Source organism: Anas platyrhynchos, chromosome 4 (assembly GCF_047663525.1).
Source record: "Anas platyrhynchos isolate ZD024472 breed Pekin duck chromosome 4, IASCAAS_PekinDuck_T2T, whole genome shotgun sequence".
NCBI lineage: Eukaryota > Metazoa > Chordata > Aves > Anseriformes > Anatidae > Anas > Anas platyrhynchos.
In genome coordinates, this window is record NC_092590.1 from 40,573,371 (window position 1) to 40,586,119 (window position 12,749).

Consider the following 12,749-nt stretch of genomic DNA (forward strand, 5'->3'; position numbering starts at 1 on the left):
TTGCACATGCTTGCATCTACCTGTACATCCCCTGAAGCCCAGCTGTGTCCAGATGACCCCCAGTACAGAAAGTTTGAGGCACACCAGCTCCCATAGCCAGAGGCACGCAGGAGGGTGGCTGCTTGCCGTGGCATTTGCCTACATTTGCTTTCCATCTTCAGTCGCCTTTGAAGCACAAACCAGGTGAAGCTGCACGCTGCAGCAGTGACCACCCTCAGCGAGATGAAAGTGGTTGTGCGGCGATGTTTGTGTTAGCTGATTTGTTCCGGTGTTTTAAGGTGATTTATTCTGACCTACAGAAAGTGCAGGCACACTGAAGTATCTTGAATCTTCAGCTGAATTTTCTGTGCTAACAATCTATTTTTTTCTCTCTTTAAGAGGCTTAATTAGTCCAAGCAGCTGAAATGACCTTGTCAGAACAATGAGTTTTTCTCAGATATCTTGAGAAGTGTACTGAGCACGCTGCTAACTACTGCACTTCATTAGAGAGTGCACCTAAATTTGGAAGCCTCAGAACTAGTTGACTGAATCAAAGGGGATCACTTGTCTGTGCTTCCTGATTGTATAACACTGGAAGGCACTATAATGTCAGAAAATTAACATTCCAGCACAAAGCCTTAAACGCTGCTTTGAACCATATATCAAAAGGAGCTGTATATCCTCTGCCGCTGGTGTCCCTTTCCATTGAATTGCGTTGGTTTCTCTGAACTGCCAGTGCCAAATGTTTCCACGCAGAACAAAGAGCAAGCACGTGCCGGGCTGGCAGGCCACTGGCAGCATTTAAAGGGTGGCACAAATGCTGAGCATCAGATGGATCATGGTCACGTTACTGTTTTGTATGGCGAAACTGCAAGTTTTCTAGGGGACCTTTAATATTTCTTCCAGCTAAATCTGAGTTGATGTACTTATTAGCAGTGGTTGGCAGTGTATTAATTACTCTGAGTAACTGAAAGCAGGTACCAGTTCTCTCAGATTCTGCCTTTTTGAAGAAGTTTGAGTTCTCTTCACTGCCTGTATGATTGCAGAATGGGAGCACAACAGCCAAGGGTGAGAGGTGAACTTTATGCCTTTCTGTCTGCTCTCTGCACGGCACATATCTATATCTTTCAGGCAGAAACTTGGCAGGGGAAAGGTCAGCAAGATGCCTAAAAATGAACTGGTAGGAGTGCGGTGGCAAGACCCAAACCTCTGTGTGAGAGAACTTGAAGTGGAGAACAACTTTCAGCAGTCCCAGAGAGCAGCCACAGGACTGACTCTGAAGTGTGTTAGACAGCTGAGGTCACTCACTTGTGCAAACAGGCAATCAGTCTTTGCTATTGGGATGTTGCTGGGACCTTTGAGGGCCATAAAGATGAACAGAGGGAATCTCTGACAGGACATAGCCCGGTATCTGTCATAGCCTCCATCCTAGAGGCAGCTGCATCCTCCTGCCTGTCCTCTGTCTTTAATTCTCCCTTGGGTCCCTGAGCTGGAACACACTACCTCCCTGGCGTGTTTTTATATGGCAGCATAGCTGAAACACACACTGGAGCGTATGTTTGAAACCCAGATAACACAGAGCTAGATTGTGCTGGGAAAATGTCCAATTCAATGATTTGACAGAGTCAAGCCACTTCTGTCAGTCAAAGTCACATGATGCAGAAAAACACACAGAATATTTAATTTTAATTTAGTAGAAGTAATTCTGGTTTGAGGTAGGCTGCATGCCGTCTACTGAAAAAAAAATAAAAATAAAAAAATATTAATTTTAAGAAAGAGAGAAGCTTTTTGCATCAAAGAGCCCATCAGCAAGCTGTCTTTCCTGTTTTATCAGTAAGCAAAGCTGAGAGCAAATAACAGATGGGTACGTCCCTTAGCGCCAGCAATGAGCATTCATGAAATATAGCACAATTTCCCTCCAGTGTGCTATGTTTTTTAACAGTAGTAGTAGGTGTGGGGCAGGATGAATAACTAGCTCAGATCAAAAATCCTTTTTCTCCTTCTGGGAACATGGCAGCAATTGGCATTTGGGCAATGACTGCATTATTTTGGTGTCATTGTGGAACAAATGACCAACAGCTTCGGCAGATGTGGTTTTACAGAGTGAGAAGAGCATGAGGAAGGTTTGTAGGGCTAGATTCGGAATCACAAAAGGCACACACACATAAACCATCAGTTTTCTTACTGTCACATGAACAGGAAAACAAGCCTGTTCCAGTCACAGAAAACTCAGATTAGGTGATCTGAGATTAGTGGGTGGTGTTAGTGCTGTGGTATCAAACCTCCAAGCCCAGGGATGAAGCAGAGGGAGAGGCAGCTGGTATCACTCAAGGAGCTTGAGCACCAGAAGGAGCATGGCTGTGTTAGATCAACAGGCCCCCTAGGCAAGCTGCCTGGTTATCAGTGGGTGCTGTGTCAACATAGCCTTTCTGATAACTGCACACTGCCATAGGTGGACCTTGCCAGGCTAAGGTTGGGATCCCTAAAATCTAGATTTTTGAGCAGGGAGCTGTTTAGACTGACCAGCAGAAAAGAAGCCTCGTCAAGAAGTGAGGGAGGAAAGGTTTCTGTTCAGGGCTTGCAGCTGTGAAAGATGGTTATGAGGTGCAGGCTGAGGCTCCTCAGCATCTCCCCACTTCAAACTAGCAAGCAAACAACATAGGCAAACAAATATTGGCGAGGCTATCAGTGTAGCTCTGAGGGGATTTTCGTTTCCCTCAATCCTACCAAACAACGTGAGAAGGAGACACTCTACCACTGGTAGACACTCTCCCAGAAGACAGGGCTGAAGTTCCTCATTGATTTAATATTGAATCTGTTTTTGCAATAAGAACCATTTCATCAGTGGGAATTCAGTGTGCCTCCAGGTGGTGCAGGTGAGGGTAATGCCTGCTTGTGAGTTCTGTAGGGGGTTTACCACTGCACAGATGCTGAGTAGGTTTGTGGGGTGGTCCAGCCCACACTTGTTCTGTGCAATACCAACAGTCAGACTAAAGCTTTTTAGATTTTCAGCACCTAAATTTCAGGTCAAGGAACCTTCAGTGCCAGAGAGCTAAGTCTCATCTGAAAATCTATTTCGTGGTTTCCAATTACAACGTTTACAACTGTTATGCATGCATTCATTATCTGTTAGTTTATGCTCAGCTACTCAGCTATTATTCTAGCTGTATTTGATAGAAAATGCCAGAGGGCCAGATGGTTAAATAGTGTAAATTAACCAATTCCACTGATGTCAACTGATTTTCATAAGCAGAGATTCCAGGCCCCTTGAGTTCACATGTCTATATTCACACACCTGGTTTTGTTCAATAAAAAAACAGTGTGATGTATTTACAAACTAATGGAAACATGCAAGTCGCAGCAGTGCTTCAATTGTGATGTTTCAAATTTTGATTGTAAAGTAAGTTTCAGAGCCATGGGACTTATCCTGACCTGCTATTTGAGTTATCTTACAGTTTACAGGTAAGCGAGGCTGTGCTTGTTTCAGTGCTATCAGAGCTTCCCAAACATTTTAGATGACCAGGAACTGCTATGTTAGGTTTGATGTGAGTTGGGTTTCAATTGATTTAAAATGTGGACTACTAAATTTGGACTTTAAACGTGGATTACTAAGAAGGAGCTTGGATAGAGGTGATGTGAATTCAGTTTAAACTCAGGTTCAGATAGAATTTCACTGGGGTCAGATCCCTGATATAGCTGGGAGCAGTAAAATGCAAAAACATTGAATAATCTGACTCAGTCAGATTAGAGTTGAAGGAAAAAATTACATAAAGCTCTGGGAAACCAAAACACATATTTTTTTAGCAGTACTGAAATGAAAGAATGAAGAACGAAGAATGAATGAATGCACCCATAAAAATGTAAACAGGATGATCTATTTCTATGGGTGAGATTGTGGCATGTTTTGAAGCACAGCAGCATGAGGAAGCGATTCTGGAAATAAGAAAACAAAACCCCTAATTCAAAGCAAGAATCACTAGCAAAAGATCTAAATAAAATTTTCATACATAATTCTGTCCTGAAAATATTGCTGTGAGAAATAAATATGAGATGCTTGAATGACAATAATAGAAAAAAAAAAGGGGGGGAGGGGGGGGGGAAGAGGGGAAAAAAAGAAAAACAACAATAAAAATGAAGAGGAGACAAAGAGACAAGATGCAAAAAGATTTGGGGCATGTGATAAGCAGATATATTCCAAAAAATTCATTGGCCTTTATTTTTACAATGGTTTTTACACTTGCATTCTTGAATGCATACCAGAACAGCTGTAAAATTGCTGCAAATACATAGAAATGGGTTCCTTGGAGTATTTGTCATCCTGCCAGGGGCAAATCCTTCCAAATTTATTTTAATAGCTAGCAAAATTTGTTATCCATTCAAATGAATATTAACTTCTCCTGCAGGTGTGCCAAGGAGTAACCTGGATTAAATAAACAGATCTAATAAAGAAAAAAATAAAATCTGAGTATTTAGGTTACTGGTACTACATAACTGGATACTACACCACTATTTGTAAGAGTTATTTGTATCCATTACATATAAAGAACCAACTGAGGAAAAACTGGTGATAAAACACTGTGTAGGCATTATGGGGTTCTGATAGTAAAAAGAGAAAAGCATGAGTGGTTTATGATATCTTCAGATTCCCAGGGAACTTGTATACCTGTATCATATTTTTCTGGTTTTGACACTTTCATTATACTATACCACTGTGAGGAGCAACATCATTTTCCTGCATTTATGACTTGTAGTGGCCAGTTTAGACACAGGTTTCGGAGGAAGAAGGTTCCCCATCAGAGCAATATTTTGCATATTTTGCCCATAAAAATGTCTTCTCCCTGCGTGTTAAATCCTAGTGTTGTGGGGGACTGGGGACCCTGAAGATATTTCTTCCAGAATAGCAACACTCCTGAAACTTAAGAGAACTTTAGGGGGGAAAGGAAATTTTTGGTATTTCTGTATTTGAATTTGGTTTTGATGCCAATAAAGAGAGTTTATATTGTTTCTGTTTGCAGTGGTGGTGTTTCAGAGCATGATTATTATTAATTCAGCTACCATATGAAGAAGTACTGCGTTTTTGGTTTTCAGACGTGTGTCTCACTGTCCAAAGACACAGACCATCCTCTGCTATCAACACCCGGCAGAGTACTGATATCTTTTCAGGACTCCTGACTCAATTTTTGCTCAAGGAGGACATTTCCCAGCAATTCTCGCTTCTCTGCTGGGAGTCCTCCTCGGGAACACCCAAGCACCAGGCGACGGCTAACCTGCAGCCCGTTCCTCAAAATTACAAAGCCAAATTATAGTTTTTTTTAGGTGCAGTTCGCCGGTCTCCCCCCGCCGGCAGCCGCTAGGTGGTAGCAGCACCACGGCCACAAAGCCCCGACCGCGCCGCAGGGCGCGCTTGCAAAATGGAGGCTTGGCGCCTGCGGCTCTGTCGCGACAGGGGCTGGTCGTGGGCAGCCGGCTGTCGCTGGGACGTGGCCCCAGCACCCCCTAGGGAGGCGGCTGGGGGCTGCTGAGGGAAATCAGGGTGGAGAGAGAATAACTATACCCTCTGTCAGGGTATTTCTGCCCTCAGTTACTCATTGTGTATTGCGATATTTAAGTCATCTCATGATGTCGAGGAGGGCCCATTTTATGACCCGTTAATGATGTCGAAGATTGAGCTTTATTTTAGCAGTTACAGCTTGCAACCTCAGTCTTGGAAGCTGGCGTCTTCTGTTCGGTGAAACCTGTCACTGGGGATAGTAAACCTGGCCCTTGTTCTGCAGCTGTTTTATGCTTTTATCACCACAGCTATTCACAATCAGTATTCCTTCACAAAGTGCAGTGAAAAAATGGAGCCAGAAGGGCAGGCTCCTGCTTTTCGTCTTGGGATTTAGAGAATACTTAGAACAACAGTGTTAAAAAAAAAAAAAAAGAAAAGAAAAAGACTTAAATTTCCCAACCCAAGTATTACCTGTTGTGTTTCAAAAGACATTTTTCTTTAAAAACTCCCCTCTGTTTTTGCTGTCCCCCTGACTTCTTTAGGTCCTTTATGGTGGTAGGTATACCAAAACAGTATGACAAGGACAGTTTAGAAGATGTCCACTGAGTTGAGCAGCAACTGTTCAATGCTCAGAGTGAAGTGGCAGGATTTTTTTTAATGTCCATGAATAAGTGAGAGAAGGCAATAGCATACTGAAGATTAGTGGGGAATGAAGAAGGATGCTTGCGTGTTCAGCTTATGTGTTGCACAGGGAATAGTGAATAAGACACGGGTCCGTGTGCATTTTCCAGTCATGTATTGCTGAAGTATTTCAAATTATGGGATCTTGTTATTATGCTCTTCTTAAGAGAGCTAGGAAATTACATAAAGACCAGCCATGAGAGTATGTTAAAAGCCCAGATATACTGCTCAGAAGACAGGTAGTGACCAAATTAAAGCATTATCTCAGCCAAACTAATGAGATGCAATTGCAGTGCTGTGTTCAATTACATGATTACTTGGACCAGATCTTCAATGCATATAAATTGCTGTAGCTTTATTAAAGCCGGAATGCACTAACAGAGAATTTGACTCCCTTCCTCGAGCAGAGCAGTTTTCTGGAGAAGTACATTCAATGAGATAGACCATTTTTGGCTTGAACTGAAAGGAGTACTGCGTATAAACTATTTTAATGGCTATTTACCTACAGGTGTAGGAGTTTACAAAAGCTTACCGAGAGCAGTGCACCAGGAAATGTGTTGTTATTATATTTTACCATTAAAGACTGATCATATACTTAGAGACTGTATCATCATCCATATGCACAAGGGGCAGAGCCCTGGAACTCAATTTTGGCTGGCGACTGCCTAACAGTACAGCTTCTACATTCCCTTAATGTGTAATTTTATTGGGCTGCCCTGGAGCCCTCTTTGAATATTATAGCAGCATTTCTTTCATATACCTCTAAAATGCCAGGATGCAAATACAATGCTGCTAATGCCTCAGCCTATTTTGTTTTGCATCAGCAGTTAAGGGGAAAGAAGCTAAATCCAATATTTCCAGCCCTCCCCATACAATTACCTTGATTATGAATACATAACGGTTTTGGATCCCTGTGCTTATTTGATGTGGTTTCCTGTGAGTGTTAAAGGCTGCTTTTAAATGCTGACTGGTTTTCAACAGCCCAGTAGGTAAAAGCACAAGGCAAAGCTACTGACTCGGTCACACCTTCCCTCCAAGAGTACAGTCACACCTAGAGGATGCAGTATGGGGCTTAAGTAGCAGATGCCGCAAAGCGGACCAAGGTAAACCCTGCACTTGCTGCCATATGCACGTTCCTCCTCTGTGTCTTGTTTTTTTCATCAAAACTTTTTTTGTTGTTGTTTTTTAAACTTCCTGGAGCTTAATTAAGAAACACGACAACTAAGTGAGAGTTGGCACGAAGCCTCTTTCTCATCCAGCACATGGGCATAGTAGGGTAATTGTAGTTATTTACATTTGGCATCCAGCTGACTGAACTAACTCCACAGTATCTATTTTTTTTTTTTGCTCTCTCTTGGAGTAGAGAGACTATTAAATTAAACAGGTTAATGTGGCTGCAGCATTTCACCCCCTGCTATCCCCGCAGCCATAGTAAATCTGCCACCTGTTTATTTCCATAAAAATTCAATTACAGCAGCACCAGTTTATTCTTCTTATGTGAGCTGTTAACTTCAGGCAGTACCAGACTCAAAGAAATGCATGGCCCATTCCTTTCCAAAGCTGTTCTTTCCAAAGATCCTCCTTAGCTGCTGGAAGCTTTTTTTTTTTTTTTTTTTTTTTTTTTTTTTTTTTTTTTCTGATGCTGTGCCCTACTCCATGACAGTTAAAAATGAGAGAGCAGATTTCTGCCATGGTGCCTTGCCATGATGGTGCAAAAGGAGAAGCTACATGCACACACACCCACACACACAGCCATCATCCCAAGCAGTGGGTGTGTGCTGTAGGGCCCAGGGGAGAACTTGCTCTGAGACCACAGCAGCAGCAGTCAAAGGAGGTTAGCAAAACAGGCTAATGACTGCTGTGGAAAATCAACATTTTTTTTTAAATTGTGTCTTTGCTCCCTCCCACCCTTCCTCTTTCCCAGCTTTCTCCTATGAGAAATGTAGCTCACGTGGCTGCGATGGGAACCGAGGGTGCACAGCAAGGTACGGAGGGGAAGAGAAGGCACGAAGGAGAGTTGCCTAGCAGGTTTGTTTCATGGTATCACTTCATCTCCTCAGTATCCCCAAGAGAATGATAACACTTCTCCATATTGGATGAAAGATGAGTACCGCTGTTTCATTATTGTTGTTGTTATTATTATTATTATTATTTAATTTTGTGACCACAAATCCCACCATTCCTGTAGCTCACAGTTTCAAAAGCTATCATGGCCTGTCCCTCCTTGATTTCTGGTGGGAAAAATTACTTGGAAATGTTATTCTTCAATCAGTCTGAACTCTGAGCAGATGCCTGATTTTTTCCATTTCATCACTGCTGCCTCCTTTCCCTCCTCCTTCTTATTTTGTGGTCAAGAGCATTTGCGTCTGCCAAAAGCAACAGTTTTAATGGGGAGCTTGAAGGTCAAAACTCAGAAAGAAACAGCGTGTGACTCAGAAACTGAGTATATATGCTGTCATCCTTGGTTCTGCTATTGCTTGTTAGTACAGGCATTGTGTAAACTAAGGACTCCTTGGTATGTGCTGTTTGCTGGGAGAGCATCACACATTAAGGGAGCAAGAACCAGGGAGCACTGACCAGATAAAACCATTAGGTTTCAAGGCCAGTGGATGGGGTAGCTTAATTTTAAAAGTTACAATATTTTGGACTTAATAAGAGATTCAGTGGCTTAAATTCTCTTGTCTCATGTTGTGCTGTGCCTTGGGGCACTGCAAGTGGTCTCTAAGTCTGATGTCTGATTTCTCTGTCACTCCCTCAGTAACAGCATTTGGCAGAGGCACAGGCTACTCTGCGCTGAGCAATGAAGGAAGACTCAGGCTTGTGGAGCTAAGAGAGACTAGATGTAGTAACTATGTAACCATGGGGGAAAAGTCAAGTATTTTCTTCAGAAAATCTCCTGCTACCAGAAGAACATGGACTTATAAAAATGTTGACTACTGTTGCTGCATTGTTATTTTTGTTTGTTACAACTGCAGACCCTCACACCTTGCAAATGTTCTCAGACTTGCTCATTCAGCCACAAGAGAGTCAAGAGGACATGCTCACACACTGCCTTGTTATAGGTGCCCCTTTCCATTGCACCTGTCTGTAAGCGATTGATCCTACTTTTCATGAAAATTTTAGTTATAAATCAGTGGTGCTTAATTTGTAAGGGAAATCTGGATCACATGGATATTTTTCCAATAACAAATTATACAGTTTTTAGCTTGTGTGTTCAAGAGCCCTCAAGACAAAGAATGTGCCTCCTTTCATATACTTTTCTGAATTTTGCATAATTACTTACTATTTATGAACAAGGCATTGCTCAGGTAGTGTTACTTACACTAACAGTCTTTGGAAGTCACCATATTTTTTTCCAAATTTAAATTTGGGATCCTGATAATGTTTTCAAAGTACATTTAAAAGATCAGGGATAAGTTATATTGTGGTATTTTTTCAGAACCAGACATGGATGCTTTGTCAAAGCAAACTATTTATCTTAAACACAGCTAAATACTTAGTTTATTTATTATTATTATTATTATTATTATTATTATTATTATTATTATTATTATTATTATGTCTGGTTAGATTCTTCCAAATAAAATTCTAATGAATTTGTTCTGTCACGACTATCATCTTAGGCAAACTTCAACAACCAATTCATGCCTATGTTTACATGTAAAAATGGTAATTGATTCAAGTAGGGATTCTTTACACACCAGAGTTCAAGTTTGCCTGCTGGTTCAAGGATTTGCATTCAAGTCAGTAAATGTTTGTGCAGGAAGGAGTTCTTGGCAGGAATCATAGCGTCAGAATCTAGTCTTTCTGCAAAATACGGGATAGCAAATTTTTTGCTGTTACTGAGCAGTAAGGGCTCATTTACAAAGGGTGTTTCCTCTTCCTGCAGGTAACCTGACATGGCATAGACTTTTATAAAACTATGAGAATCTTAAAGCTATGTTATTTGTATTAATTTGCCACAAGCTATATTAGAAAGATTATCCAGAAAATTATTTAAAAAGCAAAGAAGAAGGGTCATTTTCCAAGTCTTTCACATTTCAGATTTTGACATTTAATTCCCAGCTTTAATATCAGTCCTTCATAAGGTTGAATAATGTTCTTGTTGCTTTCCCACTATGTGTCATTGTGGTAGAGGGGACATTTCCTTGAGCAAAGGAAGTATGCCTGGATGCTGCAGAGGAACAAATGATCAGCTAGCCCCACAGAGCTTAAAAAACCCCAAATGATTTCCAAACATTACACCTACACTGTCATCCCTGTTGAAATGCGATCTTCTTTAGAATAAAACATGACAACTCTTCAATGCAAAAAGTTGAATGGAGATTCTAGGAGTTATAGCGAAGCAGCATGTAGTTACCCAGACTAACTTACAGTTAAAGGAGCCAGCTTCCCATTTTATCCTAGAGAAACTCTTTTTCATCGTGAAGAGTGCTACAACTTAGTCTTGCCTTTTGTTTTTATTTTTATTTTATTTGTTTGTTGTATTGTTATGTTTTGATCAATTCCTTTTTGAACACCATCCTTTTAGGTTCTTTTTATGAAAATGGGGATGTTAATTTATCCTGCATAACTTCCTGGGGGATTATTAATAGATATTACAGAATGGAAAGCTGCTACTATTTATTGCCACTATGATTCCTCTGGCTTCCTGTAGGAAACATTCCTTCCGATTAACTTCCACTCAAATTTATTTATTTCCAGTGTACCACATACATCTATTATTTGCTGTCTGCATCTTCTTCAGAAGGAAAAAATTCCTTTTCTTTTTTTTTTTTTTTTTTTTTTTGGTACATATTTGCTTTTAATGAATCCACACTGAGTAGATTTATTTATGTATAATTTAGTCTTTTACTTTTGTGGGTAAACAAGGTTCAATGCTCAAAGAAGAAAGTGTGATTATGCAAGGGATATTGCTGAGATCCTAAGCACTGGCCTGGTGAGTAGGTGGCTTCCATCCAAAATGGAGCAACTAGGACATCCAGAAGAAAGAACATCATAACATCCTTAGCAGGTTTTCCGTGTGTGTGTGTCCACAATGATTTTGAGCTTGCTTCTTATCTCTAAACAGATTATTTTGAAAAGAGAATGGTGTTTTCTCTCTTGACCATGTCTACAAAACAAAGATTGATTTTCCCAGATTAGACAAAGAGAATACAATCAATGTATTCTCGACACAGTTTATCAACAGTCGAAAAAATAAAAGAAGCCTTGAAATTGTTGCATTCACAAATCAAGAGCAAGACAGTAACTTACCAACAGTTCACTGATGACCCTTAACTGTCCTGTCAGAGCTGTCACAAAGGTAACCCGATAAACATAATGCCAGAGAAGGATGTCTAACTAGCTGGGAGCACCAAGACATTCCTGATAAACTCAGTGAAACCTCATTGATGAGGTGTAGCTGGCAGGACAAAGAAACCTTGATGGACTCAGAACAAAGAAGATGTGGTAATGAGTTGACCTCCAAGGAAAACAGGAGTCAGCAGGAAAACAAGAGTTCTAGGAACTGAAGTCCTGTGGCCCACTTATGCATCTATGCAAAAAAAAAAATAATAAAAAAAAATAAAGAGTGTCATACTAGTAACACCTCATATAACTTGTATATGTAAAGGTGTGCATACAGGTAAATGGTCATAAATATGTACTTGCTTCACTAGTTAGAATTCTGTAGTAACTTGTGATATATGCTTGCTTTACTCTTCTGTATATAGTTGCTTTCCTAGTGGTAATGTTGTGGTATGTGTAAATATGTATTTGTTTTGCTAGTAGTAATCTGTAACAAAGGAATTCATGGAAGCTAGGTCTTTGTGTCCTTGTGCATTATAGATGCTTACACACCCACGGCTGTGAAATTTGTACACCTGTGGGTCTTGTGACCCTCACAAGTTGTGGCCACAACATGTCCTTATACATGTAACTTGAAATTCAAAAATATAAAAAATCATCAGTAGTGAAAAAGCTAAAGCTTGAATGACTTATTACAAACATTTTAAAAATGCAAAGTACATGCATAAGGAGAGGAACCATACTTTTTTTCCTCATCTTTTTTTCTCAATTTTAGTTACATTAGTTAGCAGAAGGTATAAGAACAGGTAAAATATTTCCATTAGAAATAACTTTCCTAATTTGATTTTGTATGTAAATGTGAAATCAATGAACTTTGAAGCAATGAAGGAAAAGGTGGAGTTTCCAAACTGGTTTTATCCCCATGATTTTAAGAGTTATTCTTGTTCCTGTTAGCTTTAAATTGTATTTCAAGAAAATTTGTTTTAACAATCAGTGAAGAAAAAAATTGATGAGCATTTACAGCATCACCCACTCCACACTTTCTTTTTGTGAGGAGCAGATGCCACTGTTCTTCTTAAAGAGTAAATGTGAATGTACAGGTGAAAGGTTGCTTAGAAGAGCATCCAAACAGAGTATCCCATCCAAACAACTGTGGGATGACTGACAGCTCTAACAAATAACCACTGACAGCTAGAACCTGGGGTGTTTGCAGGCAACATCAAAGTGTCAACAGCCTGGCAGAGCTTGTCTGTCACTCCAGAGGGAGCTAATATGTTCTGAAACTTGTGAGCTTTAAGGGGTAATGACA

General features: G+C 40.3%; 1 long non-coding RNA gene across 1 annotated transcript; it reads right to left on the bottom strand.

The window, feature by feature from the left end:
- Positions 1 to 10,972: 10,972 nt before the first annotated feature.
- Positions 10,973 to 12,004, bottom strand: LOC110354043 (uncharacterized). Its single transcript, XR_002405425.4, has 3 exons — positions 11,800 to 12,004; positions 11,408 to 11,687; positions 10,973 to 11,264 (listed from the first exon to the last, which is right to left on the bottom strand). It is a non-coding gene; the product is annotated as an uncharacterized lncRNA (long non-coding RNA).
- Between the last annotated feature and the right edge of the window lie 745 nt (positions 12,005 to 12,749).